This window comes from Lepus europaeus, chromosome 7 (genome assembly GCF_033115175.1).
Source record: "Lepus europaeus isolate LE1 chromosome 7, mLepTim1.pri, whole genome shotgun sequence".
NCBI classification, from domain to species: domain Eukaryota; kingdom Metazoa; phylum Chordata; class Mammalia; order Lagomorpha; family Leporidae; genus Lepus; species Lepus europaeus.
Window position 1 is genome coordinate 131,869,699 of NC_084833.1, and position 6,000 is coordinate 131,875,698.

Here is a 6,000-nt window from a genome sequence, read left to right on the forward strand (position 1 = left end):
TCAGCAAAGTAGCAAACTAAATTAACTTAGCTAATAAAATATACTTTTATTTGACTATGAACTTTAGTCAGTTATAAACAATTATCTTCTAAGATAAAACCTGGTCTAATTTATTATCATTATTTATGAGATGTGTATAATAAAGTTCCAAGTTGTTTAGCAAGGCATAATAGAAATATAAAAATTCACTTTGTGGAACATTGTTCCAAATTCTAACTATCATTTATAAAAGAGAATTTAGTAGAGTTTTAAAAACCTTAAAGTCAACTCTAAAGTTTTAAGACATTGCTGGTTAGTGGCCCACCTTGCCCATCATGTGTATTCTAGCAAACCATGTAACTTTGCATCCTCCAGTCTAAATGACTGGGCACTCTCCCTATGGTTCCGTCTGTTCTGATGGATGCCATACATAATTAAACATTGCTACCTTGCTTACAAAATTGTATTTTATTTATTTGAAAGACAAATTTTAGGGAGGGATTGAGGGAGGAAAGAAGGGAGGGAGTGAGGAAGGGAGAGAGGGAGATATATAGATAGAGATAGAGAAAAAGAGAAAGAGATCTCTTTCATCCACTGGTTCACTCCAAAAATGTCTATAATGTCTGGAATGAGGCCATGTCCAAGCCAGTGGCTTCAAACACTATCCAAGTCTCCCACATGGGTGTAAAGGTCCCAGGCTCTTGATGCATCTTCCATTGCTTTTCCAGGTGCATTGGCAGGGAACTGGATCAAAAGTGGAGCAGCCAAACTCTTGCTCAACAGTTCAAACTGCTGTATATATGGGATACCAGTATCACTGGTTGCAGAGTAATTTGCATCAATGCAATGCCAGCCTCTTAATTAAACTATCTATCTAAATTTTTATTAATCATGCTATAGAAAGGATCAAATGTCTTTCCTAGTATCTAGAGAAATCCATATTGAAAAATTATTATTGAACGTATACTGATCAAGAAATATATATACCCAAAAAGTGAGGAAAAATTTGTTCCACGTGCAAATCAGCACCTAGGCAGTGGCTTTACCCACTACAGTGCAATGCCGGCCTTTATGAGAACATTTTAAGGACTTTATTAATGCATTTGATTCTTACGGTCATAGCAAACACATGATAATCACTACAGCACAAGTATCAATTCTCATGTTAATGTGATATTAATATAAAAAGAACAGATTCAATGAGTTCATACACTTCTATGAATATAATGATATCCTCCTTTATATGAAAAAAATCTTTATAGTTTAGAATACTCTTGTTTTGGGTTCACAAAACCATGACTATTTTGCTAAATCAACCAATTCTTTTCTTTCTAGAATATGGCACTAAGAGTCACATGTATTCTCATTGCTGGGATTATTATATAGATAACCAATCAATATTTGCATATAATTATCCTGTTAATGTTTATTGATTATTGAAGGTAAAATTTTTACTAATAAGGACAAAATTCTCTCTGAAATAAAACGTTAGCTCACCACTGTGCAATGATTTTAATGGTTTTTATCATGCACTCCATGAGAAATTTCTAGCATAAATGTGTCTGTTATTCCTCCTTTCCTTTCCAAAATATTTACCAGTTGCTACACACATTATCGAGCAATTGATGCCAGTGTAAGTTACTACAAAAATTACTGAGCAGTTAATTGATTTCTGGAGAGGGCCTGAACCACTGCACAGGTATATCACAGTTCTCTCTAGTGACAGATTTCTCTAAATGCTAATGAAGTGTAGCCTTCAGGGCCTTCCATGTGCTTTGCTATGGATGAACCCAGATCTTACCTCTGTCCAAAGGCCTCTAAAAATTAAAATAATAAAAGTATTCAATGTGATACAAATTATGACACATTCAAAGGAGGTTGTTTTCAAAAAATGAAAGTATAAAATTGTGGGGGGGAGTACAGATAAAAAGTAGAAATGTTATCTCCCAAGCTTTTTTTAAATCTCTTTTTTTTTTTTTTTTGACAGGCAGAGTGGACAGTGAGAGAGAGAGAGAGAGAGAGAGAGAGAAAGGTCTTCCTTTGCCATTGGTTCACCCTCCAATGGCTGCCAAGGCCAGCGCGCAGCAGCCAGTGCACCACGCTAATCCGAAGCCAGGAGCCAGGTGCTTCTCCTGGTCTCCCATGGGGTGCAGGGCCCAAGCACTTGGGCCATCCTCCACTGCACTCCTGGGCCACAGCAGAGAGCTGGACTGGAAGAGGGGCAACCGGGACAGAATCCGGCACCCTGACCAGGACTAGAACCTGGTGTGCCGGCTCTGCAGGCAGAGGATTAGCCTATCGAGCTTCGGCACTGACCTTTTTTTAAATCTTAAGGGAAAATAAAAAAAAAAAAAGTGTGTTCTAAATAGGACCAAGAAAGCATACACATCTGTAAGCCTAATCCTGTGCTATTTATGAATAGCCATTGAGTTGTGATATTTATCATGAATATCAACAGTATTTATATTTCTAGTTTTAACATTGTAGTATGTGTTGCCAGCAATGTGGCATAGCCCATAAAACCGCCACCTGCAGTGTTGGTATCCTATATGGGCACCAGTTTGAATCCTGGTTGCTCCTCTTCCAATCCAGCTCTCTGCTATATAGCCTGGGAAAGCAGTAGAAGATGGCCCAAGTCCTTGAGCTTCTGCACCCATGTGGGAGACCTGGAAGAGGCTCCTGGATCCTTGCTTCAGATTGGTGCAGTTCTGGCCATTGTGACCATGTGAAAAGTGAACCAGAGATGGAAGACCTCTCTCGCTCTCTCTCTCTCTCTCTCTCTCTGCCTCTCCTGTGTGTAACTTTTGTAATTAACTAAATAAATCTTTAAAAAAAAAACAAACCTTAGTATGTGTATATATTTATAAAAAGTGAATCTCACATTTCTCCTATGGCTTCTTGTGTATGCTGCATCCAAAATAGGATGCTTTCCAAACATTCACTAGCCTAATTATTGTTTGCGTTTGGACATATTTGGCCATGCTTTCTTATATATGTATGTTATCCATCTTGGCACAACTTGTCTCAGACATTTATAAGAATATTTTATATGTAGGACACTGTACTGATTCTTTGTACAGCTGTAAGTTCATGTATTTAATGATTAATCAATTTCATATCACCTTCTAGATAATCAGTCTGTTTTATCATGGGCTTGTGTCCCTGCATTCTTTTAATTTGCCTTTTTTATTTCTTTATGTTCCTGTTTTCCTCCCCAGAGATCAGGCTTGTGCTATAACTCTTATGCACAACACTTTGCTTCATCCAGAGAAAAGGCAACTGTAAAATTCACAAATCTCATTCTGTGTAACTTACCTCTTTCAATATCTTGAAGTACATTGGAAAGATTTGTCTTGTATTTGTTTAGCTTTAATTCTAGATTCTCATCAGATAATAAAGAATGGTTGAAAGAGAAGTAGTTGAGGGTGACTCATGCGGGGGGGGGCATGGGAGCATGGGAGGGAGCGTGTGCCCCCCCCTTCCCCCCACCTCCCGGCCGTGCGGCCGCTACTGGGGCGCCCCATTCCCGTCGGCCCCCGCAGGAAGGCCCTGGGGCTCCCGCCCTGTTACCAGGGTCGGGGCCACAGGTGAGACCCTCGGGGTGGGAGTGGGGGGAGGGACCGGAGGGCGGAGAGTTGGGGAAGCGGTGAGCAGGAAACCAGAGGGGTGCCTTGAAGGGAAGGTCGCTATTTTACCTCCAACTCCTGCCCGCTGGGCCGGCGCCGCCCTCTTAAAGGGCCAGAGGCTGCGTTTTACAGAGGCCGCTCCTCTTGTTTGTTTCCTCCCTAAAAGGAGTTGTCTTATTAAAGGGCCCAGAGGGCTGAGTAGGTAACAGCAGGAAAATCTCTTGGCCGCTCAGTGGCGGCACCCTCTTAAAGGGGAAGTCCGACCTGCTGGAAGGGTGTGGACCGGCCTTGGAGGGGCCGGCTCTGCTCCGTGCACCTGCGGGGCCGTGGCCGCTCGGACCCCGGAGATGCTCGGCCTTCCTAGAGGAGCATCAGCTTCTGGGCACGGCGGGTCCCTGCAGAGGCCTCGCCTACCGTTTCAAGGGGGGGGGGGCGGGTGCTCATTCATTCGTTCACTCATTCATTCATTCTTCAAAGGAATTCGTTCCCTGGACACAGGCCCCGTTTCTGCGGCCTGGGGAAACCAAGGCAGAGGCCGCACCCTGGGTGGCCCTCTGCACGCTGGGGAGGCCCTGCAGCAGGGGCTGCCACAGTTGGCGTTGGGGGCGGTAGACGAGGGTTGAGCAAGCCCCACGAGTCAGTCTGGCGACATCTGGATCCGGTGTGGTGGTCCCGGCTGCGGGGGCGTGGTTGGTACTGGTGGCATGCACGGGACAGCCCCACAGAACACTTTGGTCCAGCCACCGCTGAGGCGACAAGTGTCATGGAGACACGGATGAGGCTGGGGCAGGGGCTGGGGAGTGTCGGCAAAGACTTGGGGGTGAGGCGGGGGCTGGGGATGCTGGCATGCAGGAGAAGCCCGGCAGGTGCCCCAAGGAGGGAGCAGGCTGGCGGCCAGGGTGACACTCAGCCTTAGAAGGCACGGAGGGGACGAGGCTGCAGGCCATGGGGAGACCCGCAGGCTCAGACACGGGAGCTCTGGGAGGTCTCAGGACAGCGGAGTGGAGTGGCCTCCCTGGAGCTGCTGTGTCAGGGACAGAAGGGGTTAGGAAGGGAAGGGGCAGGGGCAGAGGTCTGCCGCGGCCTCCGGAGAGGAGGTGGCAGCACACAGGTGGGCCTCCAGAGGTGCCCGGGTTCCACACGGGACCCTGCTGGCGGACCGCCTCCTGAGAGCCAGGGGGAGAGAGGCGGTGAGGAAGGCCGGGCGTCCCTGGCTGCCACCTTCAGATAGAAGACGGGTTTGAGTAGGGTTGAAGCTGGCGCAGGAAGCTGGGGTAGGGTTGGAGTTGGGCATGGGAAGTCCGAGGTGTCCCAGGGCCACATAGGACAGCCTGGCAGGGGTGTGCAGTCCTGGGAGTGGAGATGGCTCCCAGGGGGAGACTTGTGGGAATGTTAGGTAGGAAGTCAGTTATGAGCTTATGTGTGTGTGACAGGCCTAAAGAGAAGACATCTATATGCATCTGCATCTCAAAGTCATCCTAACAATGTTTCAGGGGAAGCCCAGATTTCGCATCCTGCCTGCCCTGCCCCCTTCTACCTGATAACCTCCCAGGTGGAGGCTCTCACCCCTCCTGCTTCCTGCCTGATAAATTTGCCACAATCTCCCAGGTGCAGCCTAGTATCTGAGTCTCAAACACCCTGCTTTCTTCCTCCAGTCTGATAATATTTGCATCCATAAAGTCCTTTGTTTCAGACCATCAAGAGAAGTTTTTCTATTTACATCCAAAAAGCCCTTTGTTCCAAGAGGAGCAGAGGTGGGGAAGCAAGGCCCATCTCCTTAAAAACCCCCAGCCTCAACTGGACTGTGCTCTCAGCTCTCTGCATCTTTGCTGAGCCGCCCACCTGGCCTGGCCAGGTGTAACCTCTCCACTCCTTCCTCCTCCCCAGTCTCTCAGGCCCTGTCTGGAGAGGTGCCCATCCGTTTTTACGGATGTCCCTACCCTAATAAACTTTGCTACTTTTACCTCCCACTACTCTCTGTCTCACGCCTGAATTCTTTCTTGGACGAAGACAAGAACCCTGCAATTTCTCCGGTAACAGGAATGCGAGGGCACAGGCCAGGAGGGCAGTGGGCTCCGCGTGGGGGAGGGGTCTCAGCATTCTCCATTGCGAGGGGTGGTCCTGCAACCTTGCAGTGTTGAGAAGGACCCTTGGCCTCACCTCAGAGGCCGGCAGCACCTGCCTCCAGCCGATAGACAGCCCGGGCTACCCTGGGAGGTGGGAGCCACTGGTGCGCTGGCTGGAAGCTGAGGGCTCCCTCTCCGGATTGCTTGTGTTTTCCTCGGAGCCGGCATGGTCCGTGGCAGGGTTGCCCGCTTAGAGCAGGAGAGGACAGGGTGCTGGCGTCTGGGGAGAAGAGAGGCTGCCAGGGAGCCTCAGAGCCAGGGGTGTGTGC